At 38.0% G+C, this 17,714-nt stretch overlaps 1 protein-coding gene across 3 annotated transcripts in view; it reads left to right on the forward strand.

The window, feature by feature from the left end:
• Positions 1–17,714, forward strand: part of RBPJ (recombination signal binding protein for immunoglobulin kappa J region) — a 140,226-nt gene that overhangs the window by 93,316 nt on the left and 29,196 nt on the right. Inside the window, exon 2 of one of the 3 annotated variants that reach the window (XM_061470539.1) lies at positions 12,558–12,616. The exons of the other annotated variants lie outside the window; for them this stretch is intronic. The gene's annotated coding sequence lies outside the window, so the exon portion shown is untranslated. The remainder of the gene's footprint in view (positions 1–12,557; positions 12,617–17,714) is intronic. 3 annotated transcript variants of the gene reach the window in all.

The following is a 17,714-nucleotide window of genomic DNA, read 5'->3' on the forward strand; positions in this document are numbered from 1 at the left end:
AACCATAACTTCTCCTCATTTGTTTCTTATTCAGGAGCAAGAACTCTCCCCTTTTCATTGTAATTATATGACTAATTTTATGAAGTGCCATTTAATAAGTATATTCAAAATCCAGAACAGTTGTAATGGGCAACAGTCTGTATTGGCAAGTGGTCATTTTTGACTGCTCTGTGTGAGATTACATGTTAGTTAATTTTTCTGCTTCTGGTAGGCGAGATTCAAGGGTATACATTGCAATGGGTTGTAGTCTTTTTGCTGTAAATCTAAGTATTTGTAGTTATTTGGGTAGCAGATTTAACACAATTTTCCCTTTAAAAGTACAGGCACAAGCAGATACTTCCCAGTATGTGTAAGGAAAAAAAGTCTTTCTGTTGGTATTCTTGATAACACTGCTTAGTCTGTAAAACATTTCATCCGTACTTTGTTTTTTTCAAACCTGTACTTGTGGCATGTTTCCAGTGTGTGGTGCTTTGAGAGATTACCAGGAAACGGTATCAGAATGAAACTTGATCAGGTGGCCATGAAATTCAGACATGGTGCAGAGTGAAAAATACTCAAGGCAATATTCTGCTTTCCTTTTCCTGGTAACACTTATTTTGACTCTAAAATTTAATTTTGTCTGGGAGCAGTGGCAGAGGGTCTTGCAGGTGGTGTTTCTTCTGGAAATTGCAGATTGGGAGCTGCCAGTGTAGAAAATAAGGTTAAATTTGTTTGCTCACTAGAAGAATTTGTGAAATGGAGCTTTTATCTGATTTTGATATGGTGCGGGGGGCTCTCTGATAATGGTTTAGTGCTTTTACCAGTGCTCTTACACAAAGAGAACTTCAAAACAAAGGTCTAGAGAATCATTCTGAATTTATGCCATTGTGGAAGAGTTCTAAGGCCTGGCATAATGGAATAAATAATAATTAAACTTACTCGGTTATTTTGTTGTTGTTGTTCCAGCCATCTGCGTAAAAGCCCTTCATGTCCTGATTGTGAAAAAACAAGCCAAAAACCCAATGACTTTCCAAGGTCAAACATAGAGTCCATGGATAGGTGGGAATGGAATTAGTTTCCTGATTCGGTTCTTGTTGCTCTGTGTGGTTATGGGTCGTTTGCTTGTGCAGTTTGCTGCTTGTGTCTTCTCTCCCTACTGTGACTGTGAAAGATGGTCAGAAGATACCTGACTTTGTTAGGTTTTTAATCAGTGTAACAAAAAGATATGGTAAGGAAGACTGAGAGTGACTGTATTCATGATTCATGTGTTTTGCTAATGGTGAGGGCTATTAGAATAGATGCTAAAGAGTTGCTGCTCTTATATATAGTTGAGACATAAAAGCAGTGGGTAGGGCATGACCAGTGGGTAACTGTGGCTTGAAGAAAAATGGAGCGGCGCTGCAATGTGCTGTAGCCATGTGTTTATACTACTGAAGAAATTATCCTGTATAGGTATTTATTTTTAAAATTCAGAATGTTCTACTGCTTTCCAGATCAGTCAGCCAGCTCTGGCTTCAGTAGTGAGTATAAGAACTCAGAAAAGAAAAGCTTTAGGGAAAGACTGGTGTTACTCTGCATGTGTGTGTGTGTTTCTTTTCGTGCTGGCTTAGTTTTGTAGTAGATACATACTGATGACTAGTAAAATCCTTAATAATGTAATATCTTCCAGAAGTGAGTGGGATAACAGCAAAAAACTTTGCCAGTGCTGAGTCCTATGGTGTTATGATTTTTCTTGTGTGGTTTTTATTTGTTCATTTGTTTTCCTAATGCATTCCATTTCTTTTTATTAGTGCATGGTTGGTATTATTTTTGGCTTTTGTTTGCTTGTGTGTTACAAATCTCTTATTAATAAGTTGTGCAGAATAGTTAATCAAAATAAGTATTTGGCATCAGGCTTCCTCTTTGGAAGAGGGTTGTAGCACGCTTGATGCATTGTGACAAATTTGGCAGAGATGATACTAGCTTTGATTCCTAATCATGATGCAAAGGCTTGAGAGATCTTCATATAAGCACTAAATTTACAAGAGTGGCTTCCAGAAGTAATTGTTCTGCTGCTGATTATGAAGGTGAATGTGCCTCTTGGTTCATCTGCTAGAGTGACTCTCATAACTGACTCTTGGCTGTTGCACCTTACTTCTGTATGGTACTTAGCAGTAGACTGGTTAGACCTGTCAGTTTGCATAGTCACGAAAGTCACATTGCATCAGTTCAGTTTTGAAACTTTATCTTTTTCAGTTAGAACGGCTCTTAAACCCCAAAGCAACAGACCTATATTTGCTAGGAATTATTAGGCAGTGATGAGTATTACATTTGTAGAGATAAGAGACTTCTTCACTTACTGGAGTTTTTCGTCTGTGCTTCTTGCGCATAGGATTCAAATTGTGGATATTGTTTAAGGTCCATTCTTAACACAGATTTTATGGTGGCACTTTTGAGACTTGCTCTGTTGTGTTCGATATTCTCCTATTTAATGCCCTGATTTTAGGCAGTTTCTTTCAGTAATACTTTCTTTTTCAGGATGGAAAATACTTCTGTACCAGTGTCCAAATTGTCTTCCTAATTAATAGTTTTTCCTTTGTGTTTTGACATTAGTTGAAAAATGTGTATAGCCACTGCTTGAAATTTCTTTCCTCTGATTCTAGTTTAGATCTGGTCAGTTCTGCTTCTTCTTGTTATATATAAAGCATATTGAAGTAAAGTCGAGGTTTTTTGTTTCACATAGTTGCTTTCAGCCTTGCTCTTCCCTGAACTGTGTGAACAGCCTTCAATTAGTTTTGCTTCTACACCTCTTCATGGGGTAGTATACTGGAATACTTTGTCCCCTTTTTTTCAGTGAAGTTTCTGTATAAGCCCTATTCTTTGTTCCTGGGCAGCCTGTGTTCACTTACCTTTGCCCAGAGCAGTACTTCCAGAGTACTTCCTGACAGTGTTGCGCCTTGCTTTGGGTCTGTTGTGTTCTCTTTTCTCTCCCCACCCTATGCCCCCCCCCCCCCCGTTTTTGCTATTACTAACCCTGTCAAGCTTGTGTTGTACTTAAAGCATCACCAGCATTGTCTACAGAATGGTGAAGTCACTGTTACTATTCGCCCAATGTGATAATCTAACAACTGTATGTTTTAGGTCAAGTCCAAACCCTATTCCTTACTTTTTGGAGCTTGGCCATATTGGTGTCTTTGATTGTGAGAGAGGGTGTCTAATAAGCACTGGTATGCCGCTTGTCTCCTGGCTAAAGAACAGGTGAGGATTTGAGATAAAATAGAATCTAAAGAATTCAAAAACCACAGATATCTTGTGTAACAAAAGACAACACATTGATACAGAGGGATGAGGAAAATTAAGTTATATGGGGAAAGCCAAAGAAAGATCCTAACTGTTAATAATGTGAAGGCAGGAAATGTATTTTATGAGGGGTAGGAAGAAAACATAGTAGAGGATCATTTATTTTAGAGGAGTTCTGTTGGTTCTCTTTTTTGATGTGTTTCTGTCCTTTTCATCATCTCAGAAGTATATGGGAAACTTATTATTTTGTTACCCTTTTGCTGCTTCAAGAGGGATGGATAAAATAGAATCCTGAATGAATTCGGGGACTGCAATCTGTTCTTATGGCTTTGTGGAGAGTATCTTGAAAGCAGTGAAGAAACAGAACACTTTGTTCTTACTAACATGGTGTATTTCTAAAGCAGCAGAACTGGGAGAAAGGATTGGTTTTGGAGTGATGAAAGCAAAGAAAGTAAAGCTGAGACCAAGTTTTGAAAGCTGAGTTCTGTAAATAAGCATTGCCCAAAAAAGGGTGTGTGTGTATACACATAAACATTAGGTTGTTTGTGATACAGCTTTTGTTTTACAACTTATTATTTACTATACATAAAGTTTCTCCTAACGTAAGATGGGTTAAAAGAGCATATGTAACTTTCTGCATAAAATTGTAACTTCTCTTTTTGCCTTGTTCAGTGGTTGAATTTGCTTTTCTTAATACCATTTCAGAACCTTAAAGAAATAGTATTCATATTGCGGTATTTTATTATAGGTTAAAAATTACCAGTTTGTTTGTGGTTTTCTCCTGTGTTTGTTGTTCTCATCAGAGGAGGCATCTTTAGTATTGTAGATCTTGTGGTATACTTGTCATGACCTTGTTTGCTATTGGTGTGCCACAAAAAATACATATTAAGAAGTTTAACGTAAAGATATTCTAGAAGTAGATATGTAACACAGCACTTTTTCTTTCAAAAGGAGTGAGCCTCATTTCACTCTCAGTGATTAAGCAGTTTTGGCTAAAGCATTCCTCGCCCCTTCATTGTGCAACATAATTTAAAAAGTCAAATAGGGATGTCCTTTGGATATCAGAATTGACTAACAGTTTTAGCCATCAAGGCTCAAACGTGTGCAACCTTTCTCCTTCGGTAAAAGGAACCTTCAGACATTCAGTCTTGCAACACTGGACCATAGTTGGAGAAACAGGAAGCAAACACTTATGCCTTGTCCCAGATCTCCATTGCTCCTTTTGTCTGTGGCCTCTTCCTTTTTTCAGCTGCTTTGTTAATTTCTGCCTTGGAAGCCAAAAGTAACTTCATGCTGTTCTCCTGAGACTTGAGTCATTCATCAGCTTCTTCTTTGCCAAATGATCTATAATGGAATCCACTACATTTTCCTTCTGCCTGAGGCCTTTATCGCATTGTCTACTTCCTTTTGACTTTCTGTTGCAGTCCTCTTGATTCCTTATTCTGTCCATTTTCTGCAGTGTCTACGGTTGATTGTAGCTGTTAGAAGCATCTTTTTGGGGACTCAGAGTATATTAGGTTTTGGCACAGTATCATTCCCATAAGTAGCCTGTATTCAGCTATAACTCATGCTGCTTGTAAACATCATTTATTGGGTGGCATGCAGGTTCAGGGAGCCTTTTTTACAGAAAGGATGGACTATGTTGGTTTTCATTACAAAACCAGTCAGGACAACTGGAGCTCTTGGGGCCTCTCTCTGCTCCTTGTGTATTGTGAAGAGTGGTGCCTTCATGGTGAATATGTTAGGTTTGTCCCAAGCTGTGCTCGGCAAGATCGATGAGATCTTCTAACTATTAGAAGTAGCGTAGTTGAGCAGCTGTTGGGTGCCTGTTGTGGCATTGTGTGTGTCGTTGATGAAGATATTTCCTAAGGGACCTTGTGTAGTTGTCAGTCTTTGGGGAAAACTGGAAAATCCTTTCCTTGGGGAAAAATAAAAACCTTAAATAAACCAAACAAATAATCGCCACCCCCCCCAAAAAAATTTTGGTCTTACTCTGTTCTCAAAAGTTGGAAACATCTGGTATCAGGGCTGTATTGCATGTTACCAAAGTAAAACTGGTTGGGACTCTCACATGTAGAAGTTCAGTTTTCTAAAAGCAAAGAGATGACTAGTAGAGATTCACTCTGCTTTCCCTTACTGTTTCTAGTTAGTTTTATTAATAAGCATTTGCATGATCATACTGCACTTGACAGCTGTACATATGTTCCATGTACACCTTCAGACAGCTGTGGTGTTATGTTGCAGTGTTCAGTTCAGGGTGAGTGACTGCGGCTTCTGAGCTGCAGGCTTTTCAGATGTCACTCCAGTATGACGCTGGCTTTGCTCATGTGTTAAAACTGAATTTTAGTTCAGGGGTGCGGTGAACCTTTGAGGCTGATCGTACTGATTATGCCAGGCTGCTTTGGATTCCCTTGTCCATCTAGCGTAGTCCCGTTAGATAGCAGAACTCTCCCTTTTTGTCTCTTCACTGTGCCATCTGTCTCCAAAGCACATAGTATGTGTCCTTTACTGTCTTCAGTATACTTGGACCATGAGGGGTCCAGTTATTAATAAAAGCTGTGTTCATTCCTGGCATCAACATAGGGCTCAGAAATCCCCTGAACTGAAAAGTCATACACAGGAGAATGTTCAGGGGAAGTACCATTTAAGCTTGTTAGGGTCTTACTTACTTCAGCTGTCTGCTAATCCTGTTGTTGGAGATGGGCAGATGGATTGCTGGAGGCTTGGCCTGAGTAAGAATAATGCCTGCATCCACTACAGTGGGAGCAGAAGGCTCTGTACTTCTGCGTGGACCGTCTTATCTGACCTTCCTCCTCATGGCCTCACTCACTTTGCAGCAGCAAAAGCTAGTGGAGGGGAGTGGATGGGCAGTAATCGGGGGTTGGGGAAGGGAACGAATTCTCTAAATACAAAAGTAGATTATATGTGTATGGAGGCACCCTAATCTTTTGTCTCTTGATTCTCTCGAATTTTGTACTACTAAAGAAACTTTGTCAGAAGAAATTTTTGAGTTAGGAAAATCAGATTTGTCTATTTCAGTATGGAATTTTTTGTCTGATTCTTTATTTTTTGTTAAGGTTAAGAAAATATTGAATGGCGTTTCTGTTTTACACATTTTCTTGCATTTAGATGTAGGGAAGTTGGTCTTTCACCCCCCCAAGGGAGTTTCCTGTGTATATGGAAAAAATACAGAAGTGAAAAATACCTCAGGCTTCCAAACCTGCCACTCACATTTCACTTCTCCCACTACCCTTCTTGTCATAGAAACAGTTCAGCAGTTCTTCCTCTGTCCCCATAGCGATATCATTTATTTAAAGAGCTAGACGCCACCATAGCTAATACTGTAGGTAACTTGCCACACAAAGTTATTGCAACAACCTGTGAAACACTGGGAAAAAAAAAAAAACAAATTGCAAAGGGATTTACTTTTCTAGTGTTTATTTTTAAATTGCAGAATATTTTATTAGGCTTTTCTTCGGGCTAGTAAATATAACATAATTTGATACCTCTTCCAACAGGTTTATAGTCATAAATAAATTCAGTACTCAACTCATAGTTGTGGGGGGCTTTTTGTTTGGTTGGATATGTTTTTTTTTTTTAAATCCACTTAAGGCAGGTGCCCTAAAATTGTGTATGACTCAACAGTTAAATGGCATTCTTATCATTAGAAATTCTGGAGACCCTCTGCTTACAATCTGACTGCAGATTAAACAGTTTGTTTCTATATTTCTTATGCCTATGTGAACAGAATGTAGATATCAGATTTAAAAGACTTGCAAGATGAAATGCTGGTATTTATTCTGTATGTGTGAATGCTGTTTTGACAGTATTTAAACTTTCCCATAACCTTATAAGATAATTAAAGCACTTTCAAATTGGTGTTCTGAATTTTCTTCATTTGTTTAGACTGCATTTTGCATATGCTGTTGTCAAGTAACAGGGCTTCTTTTTGGTCTCCAAGTTGTTCTATAAATAGCTGGACTAAAGAACTTGTGCTTCCTATACATTTGTGCCCTGTGTGTTGAGGAAAGTTTCTTGGACAATATCAGGGGTTCCTTCATCCCTAATGAGCAAAGTGTATTTGTAGTATCGCTGAGGCATACGCTGTCTATTCAAATAGTATATGTAGAGTGACCAGCTCTGAAACAGTGTGCAGGTTCCAGGTTCTGCTTGTCATTTTCAGTGACATCAGTGTTTTGGAAATGCCTATCGAGCTTCCAGATTTCATAAAACTCATAGCAAGTTAATTGTTAAAACTTTAACTTTTCTTCTTTTTAAACTTAGTTAGAATTGATGTATGGATTCCAAAGTTACTGCAAAGATGCTTAATCAGTTTTGTAGCATAGGCTTCATTTTTTGTAAACTGCAAAATTAAAGCAATGAAGGAATATTAGCTGTTAATGGAGTACTGGGCCTGCTCTGTGGACATGTTAGCGTGTCCCTGTTTTCCAGAATGCATTAAGGCCATGGAAGAAAAGCTACCATCTCTCTACGGTGCTGAATTCAAAGCTGTAACTTCTAATATAGGTCATCCCCCAATTTTCTGCAGGATGAGACTTTTTTGTTCATTTATCTTGACTGCACAGGCATCTGCATGTTTTAATTTGGGGGTTCAGCTTATCTATCTGATTGCTGAACTGTAATGATCACATATGTCCATGATTTTCCCATTTTTCTTGGAGAGCTCAGTCTGCCTGTTTGAAGCAGCAGTAGGCAGGAATTGTGGGAAGCAAATCTCCCTATTGATTAGCCTATTCCGTGTACTTCATAGCAAGTAGCCATGTGTTGGCCATCTCTTTTAAACCGGTCAAGATATGAGTGAGGCATGTTTGTAGCTGCTGACTGAAATGACTTCCAAACATTAGTTGTTTAGTACTTCAAAATAGTTTTGACAATTTACGTTCCCTTCTGGCCTGAATGTACTTGAAAGGATGAGCAGTGTTTTGAAAAGAGCTTGGGCTCAGAGCTCAGTAGTTCGGAGCCTTCGCAACACTGCTTAGGCACGCTTATCATCCAGTAAAATCCTTACACAAAAATTTATGCCAGCGCAGGCATTATTCTTGGAAATGAGTATTGTAGCAGTCCCAGGTTCAAAACCATGCAGAAGTTAAGTGCTGTTGGGTAAAATATTCTTTTAAATACTAGTTCTTAAACACTTCGAATACCTAGGTCAAGTAGAATTTGTCTCAGAAACGTTTTTGTTTTCAAGTTGGCTTCATAGTTTATAGTGTACCTCATTAAGATGCAGGGAGAAGTTTTACCAGTAATTTGCATCTGTGTGGAGTTTAAACTTGACAAACCTGAAAAGCAAGCTTACTTGAATTAAGTATGATTCACACAATTTCCATTTAAAAAAATGGACAATATTAATTGCTTTGCATTTATACTCTACAGAATTTTTTTTTCTTATGAAAAATGCCCTGTAAAAGCTATTTAGGCACAATAGGAACATGCGAAGTACGTAAGAGAACTGTGATATTATAGTACCAGGAGAAAGTATGACAAGGTGTTAGCCTGCTGTCATCCTAGACATGTAGTTTAATCTTTTCATATGGTTGTTGTAAGTGTATTATGATAAGAAGGAGTAAAGGTATATTTTTGTAGTGTCTGATTATCTTGTTCAGGGATCACTGACCCATTTACCACAACAGTTATTAAAAGCATTTATCATATTTGATCATAGGCTTTGTGGAGATTATATTTCTCTAGCAATCTGTTTCTAAATATTCGAGTTTTGTAATTAAAAATAGCACTAATTGAAAGCAAGGTCTAGCTTATATAATTTTAACAGAAATACCCTTCTTGCTGTACCCTGTTTTTCTCTTTTCAGTAGTCAAGTATTTGTTAAATTGGCATGTGAACTTCTGAGACTTTCATATGTGGGAATGCTCTGTTCATTATTGCAGGGGGTGTAGCTGGAGAATAAATAAATCCTTGGAAACATAGAACTATGAATCAGTTCACCAACAGTAATTCCAGTGTTTTTAAATATAATAAAACATGTATGTTTTTATTAAAACAGAGGTTTGTAAATGGCACAGGTAGTATCACCTGGTTTTGCTGTCTAGTTATGTGGCTTTAAACCTTTAAGACTAATATTTAAGACTAAATGCTTCCCAGTTGGAGACCTTTAGCACAACCATATTGAAAAAGATTCACAGTGAAGAATGGTCTCCAAATGATTTAGTTGTCCTAGAAAGCTGAAAAAGAGCCTTCTAATTCTCCCTCTTTTCTGGGATCTGTGTTTATTGCTGCTGTTTTTATATTCATGGGATGATGTATTTGTAAGCTTAATTATGAAACAATAAACTTGAGATTGATTAATTCTAGGATACTGACAGCTCATTTTGCAACTGCACCCAGTTAATGTTAATTTAACCGCATAATTCTTGGGTGATGCAATAATAAAACATCTGAAATCTAGGAAACCCTGTAATTTTGTAAACCAGGTTGGTGCCAAATACGGCTTTGTTAAAAAGTATATGTATTCACAGGTTTTGTGTCATCATTTGATCTACTGAAGAGATGAATTTTATTGGCCAATTTGCAAATTACTGTTTGCATGGAAACCTGCTTATGATCTGATAACCTATTCTTTGCTTGCATACTGGTATCACTTGTGATACCAGTCACAACTGAATCTGATTATTTAAAGAGCTAGACACCATAATAGCTCGTATGATAGGTATCTAGAATCTGTGAATGAGACACAGTTGCATAGCAATAAACTTATATAAACTCTAGCAGTTTCCTTTTAACATATATACACAGCTGCTTCCATTTTGCGTTTTGAAGGATTTTAAGTATGGAAGTTGGAGGAAGAAAGGGAACAAAAGGAGAGGGTGCAGACTTATTACAGTGTTTTATTATTATTGTGTTTACAAAAACACAATTATTATGTTTACAAAAAATTATTCTACAATATAAAAAGTTGTCTCAATTGACTGAGTTGCTGGAGAAAGGAGATGATAGGAAATCATCCCCACTTCCTAAAGGTGTTTTGTAGAAGTATAAAAATGCAGTAAAGATTTTTAAAGATGGCTCTTGAAACTTCTGCTTTGGTGGGCTGAGCCCTGTATATACCATTGCATTACTGTGCATACTATTACGTTATTTAAAATACACTGAAATGGGTCTAAAGTGAAGCTATAGATGTATCAGCTTTCTAATAGTGCTTTGCCACCAAAGTGGGAGGTCACATTCTCCTTTTGATTGTGTTGTGGTCGTGCTGGCACTCACTGGATTCATGACTGAATCAGTAAAATTCACTTTCCTTCCTTTCTTTGACCCCTCTCCTTTTCTAAAATACAGGTTTTGTTCTGGGTTAGTGGTTTCAATCTGTCTGTGGAAAGGTCTGACAAGGGCTGGAGTAGCGGGTGTAAGGGTAGGTCAGGGTAGCCAAGGGAAACTGGCAGGCACCCTGTGTTTGGTGGTGGCAAATCAGCTCAGCTGCCTGTACAGCTACACTCCAGCTGTGAACTGGGGCAGCTGGGGCACAGACACATTGGCTTACCCTGACCTAGCAGAGAGGTGGGAAAGACATTTGAGACAGTGGTGACTTGAACTGTCGCAGCAAAACTTAACAGTCTGCTTAAACCTTGGAGATATTAGTATACTTAGCTGTCGTTTTGCATTAAGCTCTGTCTGCATTTGGATGAGAGTCTTAGAACTATCCTAAGCTAAACTTTGAGTAAGGATGTTAGTCTGCAGTAAGATCTGTTAATTATGCTTAAGACTTAGGTTTTCCAGTCATTTTCCTTACAGAATTTCTCTGTGTTTTATTTTCTTACATATAGTTCTTTCCCATGAGAGTTACAGACTTAGTAGAAAGTAACCGAAAACAAGTTTAGCTGCTCCTTCTATGTAATCTCTTTTGGCTTCTGTTAAAGTTGAATTTGCTGAGGTGACCAAACAGCTTTCTGCAACCAAACCCACTGGTTTCCTTTCGTCTCCTGCTTCCTAGTGTATTAGTGGTGTGACAGATAGATGGACTGAGTTGGCTGCCTCTGAAGGTCTGAGCTCTGCAGGTAGTGGGTGCAGGAGAAGCTGGTTGGGGCACTTGGGACAGGACATTAAGCCCCTTAGAGACATATTAGTATGTTCTCCTTGTTTTCGTGCTGGTAGGAAGCAGTCACTCCTGTGTTTGTGGGTATAGAGCAAGGAAAAATGCATGGAAGAGTGATTAACCTGTTACTTTATTAGAGTAGTGGTTAGAAATTTCAAGCTGTCCAATGACCATCCCTGTCAAGAACCTGTTACCTCTTTAAGGGATCTTCAAAATAAGTATGTATTTGCCTTTATGGTTAGTGAGGTTAGGCTGGCTTTTTGAGTCTTCCTCCTTTGCAGTTCAGTATGGTTCTTTACCACTTCCTTGCAAAATCATTCACAATTTCTGCTTCTCTTATGTATTTTTGGCATTACGGTGAACGGTGGTAATTCAAAGGAAGCCATGAACCTGAAGTTTTTGTCCTTTTTTATTCAGTGTTTTTAAGTTGCCTTCTGCACAGAAGATGAATGCTTGTCTTCCAGTGAAGGATGGAAGGTATACTTAAAGGGGGAAACTGTTCTCTGAACAGCAGAACATTGAAAGCAATATTGAGCAAATCCTCAGGTACTACAGTATAGGAGGGCTCGTATATTGGCAGGAAAGTAGGTGAAAAAGTCTTCCCTTATGTCTGATTTGTGACTTTTGTCAAATAAGCAGGCAAGAGAGGTAACAATCAGTATGTTTATTAAAGTTGATGCCTAATACAACTAAAAAAAAAAAGAATCTTATTTGCAGTAATTGGCAGATGGTAAACTAAAAAGCACTGCTTTAGTACTCAGTAACTCTGTTCTTACCTTATTTAGAAATCTAATTTCTTAAAAGGTAGCTGCTTGGCTTTTAAAGGCTTGCTGGTACTAAAATTATGTTTAAGGGGGACATAGAACCACTTAGGAAATAAAAGTCAAGTTTACTTGTGAAATAATCTATTCACAGGTGATGTGCAAGGTAAGATCCAGGGGAACATTTACTGTGCTAGATGGTCAAGAAGAATCCAAATAACCATACACTGAGCAAAGTAGTTTTTGGTGACAGTTGTGAATGTGGGATGTTAACACATGGAGATGTGCTTCAAACTGCTTTTTTTGTGTGAGCAGTTTACCATTGTGTTAGTAGCCAATTTTGTGAAATACGTGCAGTTGTTTTCCTAACAAGTCTTTTTTGATTTGAGCCGCTGAAGATAAAACTAATGAGCCTTATGTTGCATATTCCCTATGCAGTTACAATAGCTGAGCCAAATTATATTGTGTTTTAGGGACTGAGATCCTGTTGGCATGCTGGTTTTTCAAGCTGATAACACTATCAGTTGCTAAGGTAAGTGTGTGCAAATCTGCAGTTTTCATTGGAGCCAAAGTTATTAGGGAGTTAATAAAGAAGGAATAACAGCATGTGAATATAAATGAATCTTATACATGGAGTAATTTTTTATGATGTTTCTCACATTCTACACCATTCCAACATTTTAATGGCAACTTAACAGTTGATATATCTAAGTTCTTTAATATATCTTTGCTGCAAGTATCTGCAGCAAAAAGCAAAAGCGGGGAAAACACATCTGCAGATATATGTTTAGGCACTTTCTTGTTCTTAAATAAACTGTCATTACTGACTTTGTTGCCGTGCTTGGTGTGTCAGAGTTGTGTGAGTTCTGTCTGGATTAAAATTATGGCCTTTTTGGACTACACCTTTGATTCTTAGCGTCATGAGCAAGTGTAGTGTTTTACTGGATGACGTTTTTTCACAAAGGTAGGTAGACTACTGTAAAGTGAATTTGGTTACTTTCTGTAAGTTGTTCAAAAGTGAGCATATTTACGGATAGTGCAAGCTGTATTTAAATTGCAGTTGTGGTTCTGTGATTTTCTTTTTATGGGGATTGGAAAAGAGAGAGGACAATAATGAAAGCGATGTGGGAGGATGAAAGCGGGTCAGAAAAGGGAGAGGGAGTTTCTGATTGAACCGGTGACTTCCAGTGAGAGGGCGTGACTAAATGAAGCAGAGCTTTTTCTATTGTATTTATGTCAGTATTATTTGATATAGTGCCAAAAGTGTATATAGGGCTGTACAGTAGAAGACTTGTTTCAAATGCGTAACATGTTCCCTGTGCTGGAGGACTTAAAGAATTTAAGTGTAGGCCGGAGCAGTGCAGGAACATGCAGTACAAAGATGTGATACTGCATGGTTGGTGGCATTCACCGTGGAGCAGGTGGGTCTTTTTTTTTTTTTCCTTATTGTTTTTCTTGAAGAGAGGGAATGTTTTGTGTATCGATGGAAAGCTTTCTGGTTTTGTGATTTTAGGGGCTGCTGTGCCCCCTACTTCCACAGAGGCACAGTGCAGTTGGACCACCCATAATTTGCTCTTTGCAGAGGAGAAAAGGGCTTAAGAAGTAGGAGAAATGCTAGCATTGTTCATGTCCCTTAGACAGTCTCAACTGGTGAGGTTGTAATTAACTTTACCTCATTTTGTCGAACGGATTAGAAAGAACATACATTGGGTCAGTGGTATTTCAAGCAGATTGGCTGAGGTTGGCTCTTTGTACATTATGTGTGGATATGAAAACTGTATTTATTTAAAAAAATGGATTAGCTTTTAGTTCAACTCCTAATCTTCAGGACAGAGTCTTCACAGCAATATTTATTACAGTAGACAGCCTGATGAGAATCAGGGCCTAAATGATGCTGGCAGGCAAAAGTGAGAGTGAGCTGATGACTGCATGTGACTCTGTTAGTGCATGTGTTCATCCTGAATGATGAACCGGCCTGTGGCATGATGGGTGATCTGGAAACTGTCATTTTGCTGACTTCATCAGCAATAAAGGATCATGCTTGCACACAGTTGTACCTAGAGGGAGCAACAAGGGAGATCAGTGTGATTTCTGCAGCAGTTTCTGTACCTCAGGTGTGTGATATTATAGAATGAATAAGAGCCTCTGAAATGCATCATTTACCTGTGTATTGCATTACGTATGTCCTACATATGTCACTACATAAATCACAGTATGTCCACAGCAGAAAAACCCCCACTCCCAAGACAGATACATCACTGCAATGTAATGGATCTGCATAATCTTCATTGTCATGTTGACCTTTCTTAGAATTGAATAACCGCCACAGCAGTATTTTTATTGAGGAAGTAGCACAGCAACAACTTATGTGGTTGTGCTAAGTGAAAGGAAATAGTAAAAGACTATAAAATGTTTTGGGTATGGTTAGTCTAAGGATTTGAAAAACTCCTTTCTCCAAGATGCCACACAGGTAAAGCCACAGTAGTTAGTGGCACTCACAGTGTAGGCCAGGTTGTATTAGGCTGTATGGCATTAAGTTACAACAAAATGTAAAAAGCAGTGGAAGGCAAATTGAAAATATGTGTGGGAGGTGGAGCAGAGTAGCCTGAGGAAAGTGCATCTGCTCACACGTTTCTGAGGAATGAAGGTTGTGTGGAATCGTAGGCTGTGGAGTATAGAGTGAATGAGAGGATTGCTTCATCACTTGTCCTTTTTTTTTTGACAATATGAGCTTGTTTATTTGCCTTTTAGTTTGTGTTTCCAGTGTGGTGATGGATGGATAAGAAAGAAGGTACATTGGGTCAGTGGTATTTCAAAGCAGATTGGCTGAGATTGGCTCTTTGTACATTATGTGTGGATACGAAAACTGTATTTATTTAAAAAAAAAGGGTTAGTTTTTAGTTCCTTATTTTCAGGATAAAGTCCTCATAGCAATGGATGTTACGGGTAGTACAGCTGTCTTTGCTGTCCTTAATGATATGACCTTTGTTTTGGAGAAGATAAAATTTTCCTTCTAAAGGTCCTTATTTAGCAATTTGTATGGTTCATTTATTCAGTATTCACATCCATGGAAAAGATAAATGTGACATATTCTTTGAGCACAAGTAATATTAATGACTTGCTTTTAGTTCCATCCTGACTGAATTCATAGATCCAATTACTTGTGTTCTGCATTAATCACTTTAAAATTGTGTACTGTAGGTGTTTTGGTTTTTTTTTTTTAATGTATTAAACCTGTAAAAACATCACTTCTTTGAGCTGTGCATTTTTATCATTGGTAAATCATAAGAGTGCCCTGTTTTGAGCTTAATTTAAAAAATAAAGGATAGCACTGTAGAATAAATTGCACTTACAGAAACTAAATGCACCGGCTATCTCCAACAGCAAACAAACACTAAAAGTGATGTGAATCAACAGCTATATTTAATATGGATTTCATAGCCAATTGTAACAGAAACCACTGTGTGAAATTTTATGGTCTTTTTTTATATGCCAGCTCATGCCAGATCATAAAGGGGCATTTTTTAAAAGGAATCCTCTTTCTGTCTGTAAACTCAGCAAATGGGATCATGTTTCTTAGTGATAGATGATCTTTTCCCTTGGAGTTGCATTCTAAAAAGTTTGTAAGAGAATATGGTTGTGTAGATGAATGCACAGAAATGTTTTCAGTATTTGCATGTTGTCTTCACAGAAATCTGTGCACAGAAAAATAAACCTACATGAACAGCAAGTCCCTTTGTTTTAAGACGGGCATCTGCTGCTTTGCTTTTACTGTTGATGTATTGTGGTGTTCTAAACGTTGAAGTATGCAAAACCCAAGTCTGATACGGAGTAGCTGAGTCTTGCCACGTAGGTTGCGGTATACTGCATTACCTATATGAAACATTTTTAACAAATGGAAGATTAAGGGATGGCTCTTGGGGAGTGTTCAGTGTGTCCTGTACATGGACATTGTTGTATGTTATTGACTTTGATAATTTTAAGCATGTTTGAAGTCCATGAGTGCAAGCTTTCCTTAGTGCCTTTTCAGTTCCTCTCTCATTTGTCTGTACTAAGCAAATTGAAGCTGGAAATGGGCATAGGATAGAGGATTAGAAGAGAGAGGGAAAATAGAGTCCCAGCATGCTACCTGAATCCATCTCTTTCAACTTTCTTAGATGATGCCTCCGCTAATGGCTGAAAAAGAATATTTTATATTAATCCTCAAACTTTAAATGTAAACCTAGAAAACCTAGTTTCCTAAGTGAAACCTAGATTTCACTTTCCTTTATCTTAGATACAACCTCAGTAGACCAGATAAACCTAGAGAGGTCATGTACCGGTGATCTTGTAGTACACCACATTTAATGTGTTTGTAGTAACTGATCACATAGCAACTTGAAATTAATTGTTTGAAAAGTATTTTTGTTTCTTATGGTGGAAGCAGTAGGTCCTGTTATGATGAGGATTGTCTTGTCTTAAAAGCTGAATGTACATTTGAAAAACTTTGTAGTTTTTCAGGTATGTAGCAGTTGTGTTAAAGTTGAGGGAGAATAAGAAGAAGTAGCTGTAAATTACTTGCCTTATTTTTATTTCTTTCTTTAGAAGGCTTTCTTCTCACTATTCAACTGCAAGCTCTTCACGTTCATTCACAGGTTCCAAGCTATGTAAGAGGTGTAGGAGAAGGTTGCATCTGACAGTTCACTGTTTTTAGAACTGGGATTAAGTGTAGCACAGAGGTTTCTTTTGGTACTCTCCTAACTATGATAAGCCTGTAGTAGTTGAAGTGGCAGTATTTCTTCCTCCCCAATCCTGTCATACATAATGGCTTTTGGGATACCAGATATTAGAAATGTTGGAACTGAACTTCAGCCTCTCACCAATCTTCATTGTCACTTCATATTGTTGGAGAGCAGAGCTTGGAATTTCTTATGTTTTCTCTTTCTGAATCACACAATGTATTCTGAAACTTCTCTGGAGATTATATAAAAATCTGAAATTCTTTTCATTAGACCCCTCCTGTTTCAAGCATTGTTTCCCTCAGACCTCCTTTGAGGAAGTAAAAACTTTCTTTAGTCAATCTATTCTGTATTTAATTTAGTATTCTTAATAGTGTCTGTCCTCTAGTAAGCCTATGTGAAGCACATTGTACTTGTCTCAAAACCCATTTATTTGACAGCTTTGTTTAAGGCAAGTAGAACTTGCCACTTTGTCAGTCTCTGAGTCTTTTATTGCCCTGGAGAAGTGATTGCCACATCTTATTTCTGACAATGTTGGGAGGTTTGTGGTTTAGGAGAAGGAGCTGGAAGGATTCAACTGAACAGGGTAACTTCCTTCCAAGGACATTGTCTTCTGAGCACTTGTCTGGGGATTGTTTCCAGAATCCATGCTGAGGTATTACAGTCATCCCTTGTAGCTTATTAAAGAGTTCCTATAACATGTTCTGCAGCAAATGCTGTGATGTGTGCCTTTGCTAAATCAGTCAAAAGCACCAGCAGGTGTCCAGTTGGAAATGATTTGACGGTGGGATGTTTGGGAGTTAAATGTTTCCATTGAACAGGCAGTCTGCCTTTTCAAAATCTGGCACTTGCTTCCCATGTAGATAGCATGTTTTTTTTTCAGTTTTCTCATTGTATTGGGTCTGGCTGGTA

The sequence above is a fragment of the Pezoporus flaviventris genome, unplaced genomic scaffold (assembly GCF_033815535.1).
Source record: "Pezoporus flaviventris isolate CSIRO_AGI_PZ_B2104156 unplaced genomic scaffold, CSIRO_AGI_Pfla_v1 ptg000002l, whole genome shotgun sequence".
Taxonomy (NCBI): Eukaryota; Metazoa; Chordata; class Aves; order Psittaciformes; family Psittacidae; genus Pezoporus; species Pezoporus flaviventris.